Genomic DNA, 17,783 nt, shown 5'->3' with positions numbered 1-17,783 from the left:
GAACACAATGTGGATACATTGTTGCGAGAGAAACACATTTGCTCCGTAAATTTCCACTCCACTCCCACTGAAAATCAACTGATCGATCAACGGACACCAGCCCTGTCTTTTGTCAATAAACAGTGCCGAGGGTCAGTGTGCCCCTGTTCTCGTTGGTGCGCTTGCCGGACGACTGCAGGGGAGTCACTCGAGGACCGTGAGGGTCCCCACCCACGCCCCTCCCTGGGAGCCATGGCACTGCTGGGCGGGCGTGGCCTGGGTCCTCCACAGTCAGCACACACAGCATGGTCTTCGGGAAGAAATTGCTTTCCGTTCTGGAGATGCCGCCAGTGCCAGGAGCTGTGCCCGGCGGCCCTGGGTCACCTCTGTCCTGGCCTGTGGCTCAGAGGTCAGCGTGGGCGTATGCCCTCTTTCTCAGAAACAAGGGCTCCAGCCACGCACTGCCTTTATTTCGAAGAACATTGACGATATTTGGCGAAAACAGAGCGAGCAAAACATGCACTGTTGCACAACCTGCAGTGCAGTGACCTTCAGGACAGCGGTCTTCGCTTGGTGTCCAGGGTGTCAACTTGTGCCCACACTGCCGTCACCTCTTTCACTTGGACTTGCTCGCTGCCCCTCGACGTCTCCCTTCTACCGTAGACGCCCTGCCCGCCATCGGCCTCCCCAAGCCTCGGCAGGCGTGTGCTCCCTGATGGCACCTGAGGGCGTTTGGGCTTAAGGCTTAAAGACTGGGTTCCTCCGGTCTCAGTGGGTCAATTTCTAGTAGAAAAAGTAGAAAGTGCACCCCGTAACCCAGAAACCCAGGGGAACAGACCCACGCCACAGAAATCAAAGCACCAGCATTTCACAAGCGTGGCGGTGCTCCCCACCGCTCAGGCAGGACGCCGGGGTTGAGGGCCAGCTTCCTGCCAACGGGCGGTGCCCGGACCAAGTAAACAGATGGGCGATTTGAGGCTCACACTGAATACCCAGGTGCCAATGGCAGGATTGCCTGCGGTGAGAAAACAAAGCCTGAGCCAACCTACGTGTCCTCAGGTGAGAACATGCCAGGCCACCTGTACACGGAGTGCTTGCTGCTGTGGAAGGAAGGCACCCAGGAGCTCCTACAAGGTGACCTCGGAGCTCTTAGGGGGAAAGGGCACGTTTGGGCCAGGGTTTGTTGTGTGACTAGGCTGTGCAAGAGAGCCCTGATGGCCTAGTGGATAATGTGCTGAGGTGCTAACGTTTAGGTCAGCAGTTCAAAACCACCAGCTGCTCTTTTAGACAAGGATGGGACTCTCTGGCTCCATAGAGAGCTAACCCACAGGGGCAGTTCTACTCTGCCTTTTAAGGTTGCTATTGGTCGGCATTGACTGAATGGCAGAGTGAGTTTTGTTCTTGGGGTTTCTTTGAAGGCTGCACAGACCCTGAGGGGGGAGGTGTACACAGGACAGGAAACATTGGCTGTGTGGGGCAGTGGGAGAGGGAGGGTGGGAGGCTGTGGTAGGTGCTATGAGTCAATTCCGGGTCATAGAGGCCCTGGGTGACGGAGTAGAACTGCCCCTGTGGGTTTTCTAGGCTGCCATCTTTGCAGGAGGGGCCCTGATGGCTCAGCAGTTAAACAGTAATGGAGACACAGGAGAAAGGCCCGGTGACCTGCTCCGGGCAGGATAGCAGCTTCGGAAACCCAATGGGGCTCTGTCTGCCGCAGACGGTCACCCTCTCTTGGAGCTGAGTCAGTGGTACCCGACAACCGTTTGTGCACAAGTAGGTGAAGGAGCCTGTCTCTGCGGGAGCCACTGGGCAGGTTTGAACCACTGACCTTTGGTCAGCGGCGGAGTGCTTAACCACTGCGCCACCAGGTCTCCTAAGGAGAGGGTAAACTTAAATTTCCTGCCATGAAGTCACAGTGGACGCACAGCGCCCCTACAGGACAGGGTAGAACTGCCCCTGTGGTTTTCTGAGACTATAACCACCACCCCTCACTTACTCACTTATTATTTTTATTTTAAATATCATTTTATTGGGGGCTTGTATAACTCTTATCACCATCCATCCATCCATCCATTGTGTCAAGCACATTTGTACACGTGTTGCCATCGTCGTTCTCAAAACATTTGCTTTCTACTTGAGCCCTTGCTATCACCTCCTCATTTTTCTCCCTCCCTCCCGATGCCCCCTCCATCATGAACCCTTGATAATTTATAAATTATTATTATTTTGTCATGTCTAACACTGTCTGACGTCTCCCTTCACCCACTTTTCTGTTGTCCATCCCTCACGGAGGGGGTTATGTGTAGATCATTGTGATTGGTTCCCCTTTCTACCCCACTTTCCCCTTCCCCTCCTGGTATCGCTACTCTTATTATTGATCCTGAGGGGTTTATCTGTCCTGAATTCCGTGTGTTTCCAGTTCCTATCTGTACCAGAGTACATCCTCTGGTCTAGCTGGATTTGGTAAGGTAGAATTGGGATCATGATAGTTGGGGGGAGGAAGCATTTAAGAACTAGAGGAAAGTTGTATGTTTCATCGTTGCTACACTGCACCCTGACTGGCTCATCTTCTCCCCGCAACCCTTCCATAAGGGGATGTCTAGTTGCCTACAGATGGGCTTTGGGTCTCCACTCCTCACTCCCCCTCCTTCACAATAGTATGATATTTTGTTATTTGATGCCTGATACCTGATCCTATTGATACCTCATGATCACACAGGCTGGTGTGCTTCTTCCATGTGGGCTTTGTTGCTTCTGAGCTAGATGGCTGCTGGTTTATCTTCAAGCCTTTAAAATCCCAGACGGAACTGTTGGCCTTGCCACTGGCAGCCCAAAGCTAATGCATAACCACTACACGACCTGGGATCCTGGGGTGGGGTGGGGGGATAGAGTAGCCTTTTTCTGGACGCATTCCAGCTGTCCGCTGACCTGTTTCAATGAGTGTGTAATGCACGCAGAACGTAACAACACGAAAGAAGGGTGTGAAGGGGATCTAGAGGGCCCCTGGACCAGGAAGCCGAGAGCCGGGGGAACTCAGCCAACCTGAGACCCTGGGCCATGGCAATCAGCCCCTCAGAGGCGGCTGCCGCTCCCCGCCCTCCCGCCCCCCACCCCCATCAACACTGATTGCCACACTGATCACACACAGGTTGCATGTTTTCTGCAGGACACTCAATCCACTAGCACACTGATCTCCATGTGCGCCCAGCGCGCTTTGGGATTGCGCTACTTACGCACATGCGTGATCGCACGTGGTCTCTTTCGTGGCCGTCCCTTGTTACACTGAGGCTCGTGCCCCTTCAGGGGTTTGGCTAGGGGTTCTATGGAGGAATCAGAAAGTGGGGGAAACACCGGCTGGGCAGCTTCATTTTAAGGCCCGGAGTGTGTCCTACCCACGGCTACCCCTCCCCCCAGTGTCAGTCCAGTGGTTCGGCTCCCAGAGGAGAGCTGACGCAGGGCAGGCTGGCGGGTGGCCGGGCAGATCGCCACCGTAAGTCCCACTCTGATGCCTATCCGTCTCGCTGCAGGGCTTGCCCTCTTGGCTGGAACCTGTGCCCTTAGGCTGACCCACCACACCTGCTGTGACAGTGGAACTGCCCCCACACCGGGTTTCCCAGGGTCTTCGCCTGGGTGCAGAGCCTGGGTCTTCCTCCCGCTTAGCCACTGGGAGGTTTCAAGTACAGACTTCCTTAAACTATGGAGGCCACTGTTGCCACAAGGAGGCCTAGAGGAGACTCTGTGTGTGTGTGTGTGTGTGTGTGTGTGTGTGTGTCCTTCAAATGCTCATGCTCAGGTTCTCTGGACAGGCCAACGGTCCTCTGGAGAAGCAAATCTCAGGGTGGGACTCCCACCATCTGTGTATCGGAACGTTACCAGACAGACTGACTGGACGTGGGTGGCTGAGACCCTCCAGCTCCATTCAGAAGAGGCGGCCTTGGGGGAGCTCAGAGGGCACCCGCCCTGTCAACAGCCAGCCACATAGGAAGGAGATGGGAGTTTTGAGCACGCTCCCAATGGCACTGCTTTAGTTTGACAGTCAGCCCGCATGAGAGCTATTTATAGCACCCCCACCTCCTGCCCTGTGCGCCTGGGAGCTCTGCTCCTGTGGGCTGGGCTGAGTTTTGCCTAATGACCGACCAGATGAATTTGGACAAGCAGAGGAGTGAGTGGGTAGGTGTGTGCCACCACCGATCATTGCTTTAGGGATTAACAGTATTTCCTGAGCAGCAACAAGGGGCTTTGTTCTTGGCCCTGTGGAGGCAGGAGGGGTGAGACAGACCGACCTAGGTTCTCACACAGTTTACACTCAAACTGTTGGCATAATTGCACACCGATAAAGCACCTACTAGGTACCAGGCGACACTCTAGGCATAGGAGTGACCTCTGGGAAGCAGGCCTCCCCCCAACTTTTGGACCACACACTCTAACTCTTGCTTGATGGCAAAGCACCTACTATGTGCCAGGCAGTGTTCTAGTTGCCAGAGAGGCATTTGGGAACAAGGTGGACCTGGCCTTGTCCTCGTGGAGCACCCTGTCAGTATGAGTCTCTCAATGAACAAACATAGGCAAAGTACCTACTGTGCGCAGCGGTGACTGCACAGGAGAATGAGGCTCAGCCCTGCCTGCTTACTGCTTGCTGTCAGCTGCAAGGGGGCTGGGATGAGACCAGGACCCCTGGCCCTGCCAGCAGCTTGTTTTGTGACTTAAGGCACACCCACCACCTCCCTGGCTTCAGTTTCCACACCTGTGAAGCAGGTGGTGGGTCCCTGAGGGTGGAGAGTGATAAGCAAAATCCTCATTACTGTTGTAATATTGTTGTTTTTTAAGTCAAAACTCATTTCTATTGAGTCAATTCCAACGCACAGTGACCCTGTAGGACAGAGTGGAGCTGCCCCTGTGGGTTTCTAAGAGCGTAGTTCTGTACAGAAGTAGAAAGCCTCATCTTTCTCCCAAGGAGTGGCTGGTGGTTCCAAACTCCTGACCTTGTGGCTAGCAGTCGAGTGTGTAACCACGACACCACTAGGGCTCTTCTTTTAGAGTCAGGCAGTTCACTTTACTGGTGGGCACAGACCAGGAGGGTCACAGGGCTACCAAGGCCTCAATGAATGCAGGGCCACCACTTGTCCAAGAGGCCAAGGTGGGGATGAGGCAACTCTCAGCCGACATATCTTCAAACTTGTTGGCATTCAACTTGCGGAAGGTCCACGTTTTGGAGACAGAGGTCTTCTGACGACCTGGGGACTTGAACTCAGCCCTGCACGAGGTCTCCATCCCATGTTCCTTGTTTGGCAGCTTGGAGCTGATGGACCAGATGACTTAGCCAACGTGGTCCTTAGCCACAGCGCCTTGGGAGTTCCAAAGGCACCTGGCATCCCAGGCTGGAATCTAGGTCGGGCATCAGACATGAGAAAGATCAGAGCTATCAGAGAGTCAAGAAAGTGCTGGCTCCACGGCCCCTTTGGGCAGCCTCCACGTTCCCACGGGCCGTGGGAGGGGAGGAGCCTTCACGGGTCGCCTCCACGGGAATCGCTTCTTCACTGTTTTCTCATCTTTTGTCGGAAGGGGTCTTCTCCAGGCAAAGACACAGCGCCGGATGGCACACGGAGCCATCCCACCGGGCAGTTTCCTTCAAAGGCTATGCCTTTGTGGAAGCCACCAAGCAGGCAATCTAAGCAGAGACATGAAATAAATGGTCTCATCCCACTGCCATCGGGTCAATTCCAACCCATAGCAACCTTGGAGGGCAGGGTAGAGCTGTCCGTGGGGGGTTCTGAGTCTGCAACCCTTGACGGGAACAGAAAGCCTCATCTTTCTCCTTTGGAGCAGCTGGTGTTTTCGAACTGCCCACCTTGATGTTAGCAGCCCAGGATCCACTCTGTCGCCAGGGGTCCCCGAAGTAAACAGAAGTATAGTAGAAAATAGTAGTCTCTAAGCGTTGGGCAGGAGATGGGGCCTGGCGGGCGGGCCCTGTATCTATGGAGGAAGTGGAGAGGCTGCCCCAGGAGTGGGGGGTTAGGCTACTGCTGGGCACCCCTTCCCCGGAATGGCATTCCAGGACAAAATGAGCTCTGGCCTGGGGACGAGGGGGGGCGGCGGCCACGACTGAGGTGTGTCTGGGACAGGAAGCACTTTCTCCTCGGTGCCCCACCTGCCTGGGGCTTTCTCCTGAGCCACAGCGCAGGATGACCCTCCCTGAGTCTGAGGCCGGGGGAGTCACTCAGGTTCCCACTTTCTCCATCTGTGAAATGAGCCGAGCGTGGCTGGAAGGACTGGGGTGGCATGTTCGAATCTCAGCAAGGGCTGTTCTTTTCAGCTGGATATTTTGTCTAGTGCATCAGCCAGCCAGCCCTACCCGAGCCCATGTGGTCAGCATGATCACACTCATTTCTCCACTGGGGAAACTGAGGCTCATGAGCCTGCCCAAGGGAGCAAATGGCTGCCACATCCCAGATCCAGAACTGAGACTCCAGGGGGTGCAGGAGGCCCATGCACAGATGCAGAGAGAGCCAAAGCCCACACCAGACAGATGGCTACTCAAAGTGAGCCTGCAGGACAAAGCAGGACTGCCCCACAGCGTTTTCTGAGCAGCGCACAGCCAAGTCCTTCTCCAATGAGCAGCTGGGGGGTTTGAACCACTAACCTTTCAGTCGTTATTGAGGCAATTAGCCTCGGGGCCCTTGCTGGTTCTTCTCCAGAGCTCCTTCTAGGGGAGTGGGCTCAGAAATGACTTGGAGATGCCTTCCTGGCTTGTGGGGAAAAAAATAACCCGCAGAAAGAAAGAAAACCTCAAATCAACTCGGTGTTTACAGCCAAGGCTGGCCTCCTGGGAGGAGGGCAGGCAATGTTAATATTTTAGGTGGGCAGGCGGCACATCTTGTCTAGACACTGGGGAAGTGTTTGGAAGCTGCAGCCAGCACCACCACGCCCCCTGCAGCTCCAGCTCCGGCTCCAGGGAGCAGACACCACAGGCCCTGTGCTGAGCCAGCTTCCGGCCGCCAAGTCCTGCACGTTCCAGCATGTTCCTTGGGCTCCACCTGAGCTGCATACAAATCAGTCTCAGCCAGGCAGGCTGGGCCCTGAGCCCTCCCTGCTCGAGGCTTGTGGCTTCCGGGGGCCAGAGGGAGCAAGGGAGGCGTCATGTCAAATTTCACGTTGCTTTTCGTGGTGTTTCATTCCTGCCACTCTGGGGAAGATCACAGGCCAGTGGGTGGAAAGTCTTGTGGATCCAGTGGCGGTGTAAGCGTGTCAGTCCTGGCAGGGGTCTCCACGTGGCTCCTTCAGCTCTAGGGCTCGTTAAGGTGACCAGACGGCCCGCTTTTAGCGGGACAGTCCCGCTTTTTGGCGTTTTAAAAAGTCCCGATTTTTGGAAAGAATGCACGACAAGCTAGGGAACGGTCTATTTGGTCCATATAGACCAACATTTTAATCAAGAACCACCCCCACCCCCTCCTGAGTCAATGGTGTCCCGCTTTAAGTCTGGTCACTTTAAGTTAGCTCCATGTCCCTTGTCAACAGGAATGCCTCTCAGGGAGTGAGCCTGTGTCCCGCCTCCAGCAAGCTATTCATCTCCTTAGCATGAGGTCATTAAGCTGTGACCTGATTGGCAGGTTAAACTTCACCCCTTCACTCTTAATGGCAACAATTGTCTTAATGAGACAATAGTCTCAAATTGACAACAGATTATGTAACTACCACCTTCTCAAACGGATTTGTGTGTGTTAAGCACTCCATGCAACATTTAATATTCTTCTCCAACACTGCAATTCAAGTGCATGGGTTCTTCTTTCATCTTCCTTGTTCAATGTCCAACTTTCACACGCAGATGAGGGGACTGAAAATACTGTGGCTTGGGTTGGGTACGCCTTAGTCCTCAAAGTAACAGCGTGCCGCTTCTCAGCACCTTGACGAGGTCTTGTGCAGCAGATTTACCCAATGCAATAATTCATTTGATCTCTCGACCACTGCTTCCATGAGCATTGACTGTAGCTCCAAGCACCATGAAATCCTTGACTTCAATTTTTCTTCTCCATTTATCATGATGTTACCTATTGATCCAGTGTGAGGATTTTGGTTTTCTTGACATATAATTTTATGCCACCTCCACCCACCCCCACCCCCAGAGTAGTAAGAGTCGCAACTCTGTCTCTAGAGTTCAGTGGGATATATGTGTCCCACTTAAGGTACCACCCAAATGAATATTTTTATACATAAAATTCTTTTAGATATATTTCTTGGTTCGGCATGGTTTTCATGGATGGAAATATATGGTTACCCACAAAAAATTCAAAGTGGACAATGATTGTGTCACAAAGGGTGAAGCGGCAGTGGGGCTGTGAGGCTGTCCTGGTTGTTGGGACGGTTTCTTGCTGACAGGACTCAGGAAGAGCCAGGCTTGCCTGTCCTTGGCCTTGTTGCCAGCAGCACAGCCTACGTTTCCCTGTGGCCCACGTCTCCCTCAGAAGCTGGCGTCCTGGCTGCACACTCGGTGCCAGGCCTGGCCTGGAAGTCATTTGTGGGGTCTGCCCATTTGGTTCGCTGCTGTTGTGTGGCTAATATTTCCCAGACGAGCCTTTCTTCCTGGTCCCCCAGACTCCCCAGGCCCCTTGAAGCACTGCCAACCCAGGAATGTCCGATAGGCGGGCCCCTCAGGGCCGTGTCTGCTGTTACGCCTCCCGAGTCTCGGAGGAGACAGATGGCTCCACTTACCATGACAGGGGAGCCCAGAGGCCCAGGCTGGGGGGCCTCTCAACCCAGACGTGTTGGATGCACAGTCAGCTCCAATACCCAGCGCTGTCAACCCCCCGCCCCCCCAATCCCGGCTCTTCTGGCTCCCTTTGCATCTGGTCCTCTGTCAGCCTCCCCCCACTGTTCCAACATCTCTCCTGTTCTCCCCCCAACCCTGGTCCTCTGGTGCAGACCCTCACTTTCTGATCATGAACAGGATGCTTACCAGGCCCTCACCCTGTGCCCAAGGGTCAGCTCCATGAGCTACTAATGGAGGGTGGGCGAGTCCACTCGAGGCGGCCAGGAAGAGAGGCCTGGGGAGCTGATCCTGAAAGGGCCTTGTGAGAGACGCAGTGGAGCCCAGTGCCCCTCGCCCCCACAGAGTCGCTGGTTTGTTTGGGGACCTCAGCCCGGGCCGGGCAGCCGCAGAGAGCAAGAGCTTCCTTAGGTGGCCCCTCTCCGTCATGTTTTCTTCACCACGCGGTGCTCGGGCGCGCAGCAGAGGGAGCTCAGAGTCACATCGCAGGGTGGCATCTGAACTCAGGCCGCCCAGAAGCCAGGCTGCCCTAAAACTGGGGTGCTATCCTACTCCACCCCAGTTACAGTGGGGGGACCCCAGGCCCAGCTGGGGAGGGCCTTGCTCAGGCCACCCAGTCAAGGGGTTGGCTTTCCTGGTCTTCATTCTCGGGGCCTGCTCCACACATGGCACTGGACTGGGAGCCGGGCCGGCCACCTTGACCTCTGGCCACATTCTTCTTTAGGCAACCTGGTCCAGGGCATGGAAGACCTGCTGCTTTGGTACCCAGCTTTGTCCTGGAGTGAGCAGAGGGTGGTCTCTGCCCTTCCTGGTCCCCAGAGTGGGCCACACTCCTGTCCCCCTTGAGAACCTGTGACTTGAGGCAGGCACACCTTAGTCCTCAAAGTAACCTCCCTGCCTTTCAACCCCCTTAAAGAGGTCTTGTGCAGCAGATTTTTTAAAAGACATACATAGCATTTTCTTCTTCTTTTTAAAAAAAATCATTTTATTTGGGGCTCTTACAGCTCTTATCACAATCCATCCATCCATCCATTCTGTCAAGCACCTTTGTACATATGTTGTCTTTATCATTTAAAAAACATTTTCTTTCTAGTTGAGCCCTTGGTATCATCAGCTCATTTCCCCACCCCCCAATCCTGAACCCTTGGTAATTTATAAATTATTATTATTTTTCATGTTTTTCACTGACTGCTGTCTCCCTTCATCCCCTTTTCTGTTGTCCATCCCCCTGGGAGGGGGTTATATGTAGATCATTGTGATCAGTTCCCCCTTCCTCCCCCCACCTACTCCTTCCCCTCCTGGAATTGCTACTCTCATGGTTGGTCCTGAGGGGGTTGTCCGTCCTGGATTCCCTGTGTGGAGAGTTCCGATCTGTGCAGCAGAGTTACCCAAAGCAGTGCATCCTTTCATCTCTCGACTTCTGGCTCCATGAGCAGGGATTGTGGATCCAAGCAAGGCAAGTCCTTGACAGCTTCCGTCTTTGCTCCGTTTACCGGGATGTTACCTATTGGGCCAGCTGGGAGGATTTTTGTTTTCGTTACATTGAGCAGTCGTCCACACTGAAGGCGGCAGTCCTTGATCTTCATCAGCAGGTGCTTCAGGTCCTCTTGGTTTTCAGCAGGCGAGGTGGTGTCCTCTGCCTGTTGCAGGTTGCTCATGAGCTTCCTCCAGTCCTGGTGCCGCACTCTACTTCACGCAGCCCAGCTTCTCTGATGATTTGCTCAGCCGACAGATTGAACAAATATGATGAGCGGTTACAGCCTGTGGCAGCTAGAAGTTTTATGTCCCCTAGACACGCCTGGCTAGAGGCGAGTCAGACCTGTGCATCGGGTCACAGTCTCACTGTGCTTCCTTAAAGATGTGGCCTTCTCATCGGGAGGACCCTGGGAAAGAAGGGTCCCCTTCCTCTCTCTGGCCCCCACCTTCTGCTTGCAGGCCACCCTGAAAGCTGCAAGAGCCGGTCATGTTTCCAGCAACCTCGGACCCCCATGACTGCACTCACCGGCCCTGATCCTCCTTCATTCTGCATCCCTGCACGTGGCCGTGGGAGTCTGAAGAGGGATTTACAGACTAGTATTGGACTTAAGGGCTTGAGTGGGACTCGGCTGGGATGCTTCCTTGGTATAGAATTGCTTCTTGTTATAAAGCTCTCTTTTACCCATCTGTGAGTGTCTCTGGAGTTGTTTCTCTAGTTCACTCGGTCTAACAGGCAACCCTGACTCACACCTTTCCTGATTTAAACCTTACTGTCATCATGCTGATGCTGACTCATAGTGACCCCGTAGGACAGGGTAGCACTGCCCCTGTGGGCTTCCAAGACTGTGCCTCTTTACAGGAGTAGAAAGTCCTGTCTTTCTCTCGCGGAGCAGCTGGTGGTTTCAAACTGCTGTCCTTGAGAATAGCAGCCCGAAGTGTACTCAGCCGTGCAGGGCTCCCTTGTTTGGTTTGCACAACTGCCTCTGGATCCATGTCCAAGTTCCGCATGAGCACCGGGAAGTGTTCTGGAATTCCCATTCTCCTCACGGCGGTCCATGGTTTGCTATGAGCCACATTTGAGCCTCGTCGACGAAACACAAGCCAGCCCCCTTCTGGTGTTCTCTGCTTTCAGCCGGGGTCCTCCTGACATCGGCAATGAGATCCCTCGTTCCATGTTCTCTTCTGAATCCGGCCCAAACCTCTGGTAGCTTGCTGGCATCACAAGCTTAGGTAGGTTAAACCTTGAGTCTCTGACCTCCCCTGAGCCCCCACTTCTCTGCACCGCCCAATCACTAAACTTTTCCCACGCTCAGTCCCCCCAAGCCCAATTAGATCAGTGATTGGGCTTGAGTTTTGTCTCTCAGCTATCTCACCCAAGGGTTGGTCTTTACACCCTAGTCCGGGTGTTCTGTGCCTTAGGGCTCCCTGGGCCCCCACCACCACCCCCATGTCATCTTGTTTCTGGGACAAGTAAAGGGACGCTGGTGAACATCAGCTCATGGGCAACTTGGGACCCACGGGAGCTTAGTATTCTCTCTGCACACACACTGTGGCCACCTCCTCTTGACACACTAAGTGTTGCAGAGTCACTTTGAATCGTGGTGGGGACAGCCCTGGCTCCCTCTCATCAAGCCCTTTGCCATCATGTCCTTTTCTGGAGTGCCTGCCAGAAAGGAAGCAAGAAAAGACAGACAGAAAGAAGAGATATTAAGAAGCAAAGCTACCTGTTAATATCATTAAACTGCCGCTGAGAAACATGATATTCTTTTTTTTGGGGGGGTCACTTATCTCTCTCCCACCCCCAAGACAATCCAGCAGGCAATGAGGCCTTTCGGAGTGGGTGTGGTGCCTGCCAACTTCCCCAAGGCAGTGTTGGCTTCTGAACTAGATTAGGGGCTCTGCACGTGTTGGGCTGGTGGGAGGGGTGCTCCCATCGATGCCGCTTGAAGACTACTGGTGCTCCATCAGGTTGTCTTATCAGAGAACAACCAAGCTCCCCAGTGAGGCTGACAAGCGTCATTGGTGGTACGTTAGCATCTTTTGAATGCCCCCCACCCCCATGGAGGCACTGAGTGTTGGCCCCTCCCTCTGTGGAGCTGCCGTGTCGGTGGTCCCAGCTCTTTCTGGGTGCCTCGGAGCATGGAGGGAGGGGTGCCCCCAGGTTTCCAAGTGGGGAAGCTACCTCTTCAATGCACGGGTGGAGAACAGTGCCCTGTGGCTTTCGGCCGTGTGCGGCCAGTTGTTCTAAGGAGTGCGTGCCTTCCCAATTCACCGTCCACCCCCTAGGCCTGCCTATTGGTGTCTGAAAGCGAGCTGCGTTCCAGGCCTGGAGAGTGACTAAGGACCATCGCCTTTGAGGGTCCAACCCAGAGCACCAGGCCTGGTCTTTTTCAGTCTTTTAAATCCCAGTCCCCGTTTTGCTCCCACTCTATCTCGGGTTTCATACTATGGTCCTTTGAGGCCCAAGTGGTTATGCCCACTGTTGGTTTCTACTGTGTTTCCCTCCAAAAAGGCCAAGGAGCACTGGCCTGTATGGGGTCACTTCTGCTTATGTGCTTAGATAGGCTGCAAGCAGGGCTATCGGTTTGGTGGAACGCACAGGGCGCAGGGTTAAGAACACCTCTTAGCCTTGACCAATCACCTCGAGGGAATGGGTCACTGAGCCTGGGGCCCCCCGGGACCATAGTCTCAGGGGACTGCCAGGTCAAGTGGTTTCATACAGTCCACACTACTCTACATCCAACTTTAGTGAGTTGAGGGCGGCGGTCCTTGAATCTTGCGGGTCCCCATCGAAGGTGCGGCTCTTGGACTCTCCTCATTTGGAGCAAAGAAGAATGATGGACAAATGGAAGGTAAATAGAAACACACCCACCTCAGCCTCCCGGCCCTGAGACCAGAAGAACTCGATGGTGCCCGGCTGCCACTGCTCACTACCCTGAGAGGGACCACAGTATAACGGTGGAAGCCGTACACCGAGTCACAAATTTGCTGTGGGGCATGCCCACAAGGCTTGTCACCCGCAGGAATTAGTGGCCGGCTGCGGACAGCACCCAGGGCGTGCGACTCTCTCCCTCATAAAGGGCCATCTTCTCAGTAGTGAGCAGGGATACCAGCGCTGTTTGTCCTTGACAGTCAGAGACAGCAGTTTCTCAAAAAGCACGGCTCATTCCTCCTCTCTGACGAACCCCTCCCTCCGCCCCCACCTCTGTGTGGCACTGAGCCCTAGGCTGCCTGTTGGAATTGCCTTCTGCTAGGTTAAACTAAAATGACAAAACAAAAACCCAATTCACTGCCATCGAGTTGATGCTGGCTCATAGTGACACTATAGGACAGTGTAGCACTGCCTCTGTGGGTGTCTGAGACGGTCACTCTTGAAGGGAGTAGAGAGCCTCATCTTTCTCCTGTGGAACAGCTGGTGGTTTCAAACTGCTGACCTCGTGGTAAGCAGCCCAACACATGCCTGCTATGCCATCAGGGGACCGCCGTCACTAAACGAATCCCTGGGCACCTGGCAGACCCTCCACCAGAAGAGCTGGATGTAGCCAGGAGGCCGCTGGATAGAGTCAGATCAGGGCATCTCAGAGGAAAATGTCATGCTGCCCCTGCACCAGGCAAACCAGGACCTGCATGGTGGGTGACGACGGTTTGCTGCGACCCTCTTGCCCTGCCATGGGGCCAGATATTCGAGCACAAGGCCCAGTCAAGGGTTCAGTCCGTTTCCTTGCCTTGCACCTTCCTTGCTTGCTCTACTGACATTCACGCCCACTCTGTCCTCTGAATGCCCCTCATTCCGTCCCCCGTTCTTTGCGTATGCCCTCATGCTGACACCGGTTTTGTCTGCTATTGACACAGGGCTGCAGCCTTTAGAGGCTAACTGCATGAACAAGGAGGCCTGGTGTCACTGTTGCGCAAGCGCTGGGCTGCCAACCACAGTGTCAACGGTTCAAGCTCACCAGTCACTCTGTAGGAGGAAGAGGAGGCTGCCGGCTCCAATACAGATGTACAGCCTCAGAACGCCCAAGAGGCAGGTGTACTCTGCGTTTCAGGGTCCCAGGCCCCAAGCCTTGTGAGTGGGTGGACAGCCCATGGGGAGCGCCCGGGAGTGATGGTCACCCCTTCCCAGCAGTGCGCAGGGTGTGGCTCCGGACGGTCAGAGCAACTCGATGGCAGTGAGCTTGTTTTATCCTGAGGGTCTGTTTCCCCATCTTTCTACCCCCCGTCTCTCTGTCGCCTTCCTTTAGTGTGTGACGCCCGTAAACGGCAGGTAGCCGGTCACTTCATTTTCATCCAGTCGGATCAGCTATGCCTTTTACATGAAGTGTTGGGTCTGCTTTCAGTCACTGCAATTAATTATATCACCGGCCTTGATTATAGCATGCTGGTCATTTTTTCCTTATCTGTTCCCTCACTTCCTGTCTTCTTTTGGACTGACTGTTTTTATTTTATTTGATCTCCTCTATGGGTTTTTAAAAATGATCTCTTTTTAATTTTTTTCAAAAGTTTTATTGACCTATAATTCACATATCGTACAATTCAGTCACATCAAGAAGAGTTGGACAATCATCACCACAATCGGTTTTAGAACATTCTCTTCATTCTTCTACTCATTGTTATGAGCTCCCCATTTCCCCCCAGCCTCCCCTGCCGTGCCCCCAAGGGACCATGAGTCCAGTGACAGTCTCTATAGATTGACCACTCCTGGACTTCCTACACACAAAACACATGAAAACAAAGCCCCTAGACTAACGAAAGCAAAGTAAAACAGAAACACCTTGGTAGAAAAGAAAGAAGAAAATGTTAAAAACTAGAATAAATTTAAATGGATCATAAAAACCCCAAACCAAACTCACTGCCCTCAAGTGGATTCCATTCATAGCAACCACGTAAGTCTCTAAGATGAGCTTCATGGGAGAAGAGGGTCTGATCGCTCACCCTATCAAAGGATAGGTGCTACATCTTGACCTAACCGCAGCTGCAACGGTCCACTGTCGAATGCGTTCTGCATGCTGTCAGGGCTATTCAATCCCTGGTCCATGGTCAGAGGGGATTCACCAGGGGCTTCAGCCACGTGTGTTTCCCCTACACTTTTTTGTTTTAACAGAAACAGCTTTAAAATGGACCTCGAGGGAGATCAAGTGATAAGAGATTGCATTTTGACCTAACTCTGTCTGCCATCATTGATGCCACGACGCTTTCTGTCTGACCACAGGTCTGTGCACACCCCTCAGCTGTGATCAGAGGGGGCTCCTGGAGGCTGCATCCAGGTGCGGACCCTGCAAACGGATTTGGGGTACAGTGCTACCTCTTTTGAATGGCGTGCACTGTGCACCCACAATGGACCACAGCGCCAGGTGACGTACCTATACCATCTCCGATTGACGTTCTGTGTGCACAAGGTCGCCGTCAGTCAGTCCGACTGGATGGCCCCTAACAGCGTCAGCAACAGCACCTCATAGACAAGGTTCTTGTTGTTCGAAGCTCTCAGGTGGGCCCCCACCCATAGTCACCTGTGCACAGCAGGACAAAGCGCCTCACACGGTTAGGTTTGAACCCATGGCTGCAGCCACTGTCTCAGCCCGTCTCCTTGGCTTCCTCTTTTGAATGAGTCTCTGTTCACCAAGCACAGTGTCCTTTTCCAGGGCCTGGTGTCTCCCGAGAACATGTCCAACGGACAGGAGGCAGAGTCTCACCATCCCCGCTTCTAGCACTCGCTGCGTTATTCTCCCAGGCAGCTTTGCTGGGTCTCTGGCAGTCCACGGGACACTCCTTGTTCTCGGGCAATTCCAGAACGCCACTGTGTCCACGCTTCAGGAGTCTTCCTGCTTCCCGGCCCGGCTCTCATGCCTCTGAGACGCTTGAAAAAGACCAGCGCTTGGGTCAGGCGTGCCTTAGCCCTCAAAGTGACGCCGTTGCTCTTGAATACTTGACAGAGTTCTTGTGCAGCAGACTGATCGAAGGCAAGGTGTTGTTTGAACTTTTTTGGACTGCTGCTTCCATGGGTGTGGCTTGTGGATTCAAGCAACATAGAATCCTCGGTAACTTCAACCTGTTTCTCACGTTATCAATTCACCACCGTTCAGCAAACTGACAGAAAAGTGGTAGGTACAGGAGGATAGAACTTCGGAATACTGTACAGGAGTTTTCTATTCCACCACGTACCTGTCAGTCTGTTGGACTGTGATGGCTTGCATGTGACGGTGATGCTGGAAGCTATGTTACTGGTATGTCAAGCGCCACCATTACCCATGGTGGACAGGTTTCAGCAGAGCGTCCAGGCTAAAACAGAATAGAGAGGGGGAGCTCTGTGTTTACTTCTGAACACATTAGGCAGTGAAAAATCTAACAACTAGCCGCAGAACATTGTCTGATATAATGGGCAGAGTGTCAGAAGATAAGTCCTTCCAGGTTGGGGCAAAACAATGCCCCAAAATAAACAAACAGAGACAAGGCCCCACCCCCCACCTGATAGCCGTGTGGTTGACTCTGAGTCAGCAATGCTCCAGGAAGGGAGAGGTGCTAAGTAATGGACCGCAAAGTCCGCCGTGCAAACCCATAAGCAGCTCTGCAGGAGGAAGATGGGGCTGTCTCCTTCACCAACAATGAACAGCCTCAGAAACCGCCTCGGTGGGGTCTCTGCGAGTCGGAACAGACACGACAGTAGTGTTTGGGTCGAGCTTCTGAGACTGTGAATGTTCATCAGAGCAGACAGCTTCGTCTTTTTCTAGCGAGCAGCTGGTAGGTTTGAACTGCCGACCTTGTGGTTAGCAGCCTTACTCTACAACCCACTACGGTACCAGGGCTCCTTCTCAGGTTAAGAAAGCACCCAGAAGATGACAGAAGAGGAGACTTCGATCACATAGATGGGGGAAATCTTTCAGGACATCCCTTTGCAGATGCGACACAGCTCAAATCGAGAGAAACGGCTGCCGACTTCTACTAATAATTGGACGGTGGAATCTACAAAGTATGAATCAAGGACGATTGTTGTTCTTAGGTACAATCGAGATGGTTAGGCATCATTGAAAATAGCATGGAATGCATAAAGATCAATGTAGTGCGCATTAGTGAGCTGAACCGTGAGCCCGGTGGCAGAAGGAGCTAAGCCCTGGGCTGCCAACTAAAAGGCATTGGAACCCCCAGCGAATCTGCAGGACAGAGATGGGCAGTCTGCTTCGGCACAGCGTTCGAACCTCAGAAACCCAACGAAGCAGTCCTACCTTGTCCTGTGGGGTCCTTATGAGCAGCAGCTATAGGGTTTTGGTTTAGTGAGCTGGCATGGATTGGTATTGGCCATTTTGAATTGGACCATAATATGGTTTACTAAGCCCATAAGAGGAGCCTACTGGAGTAGTGGGTGATGCACAAACCTGTCAACCACAGGGTCTGAGGTTCAAACCCACCAGCCACTTTGAGGGAGACGAATGAGGCGTTCTATACCTGTAGAGATTTTAACATCTGGGAAACCCACAGGGGCAGTTCTACTCTGTCCTGTGTATAGGATGGCCGCTGCGACTCATCATTGACTCCAGGACAGTGAATGAAGCCAAGAGGAGTCATTGAAGGGGAATGG

The sequence above is a fragment of the Echinops telfairi genome, unplaced genomic scaffold (assembly GCF_000313985.2).
Source record: "Echinops telfairi isolate 266 unplaced genomic scaffold, ASM31398v2 ScPeMD7_7413;HRSCAF=8451, whole genome shotgun sequence".
NCBI lineage: Eukaryota > Metazoa > Chordata > Mammalia > Afrosoricida > Tenrecidae > Echinops > Echinops telfairi.
This window is presented reverse-complemented; position numbering follows the sequence as displayed.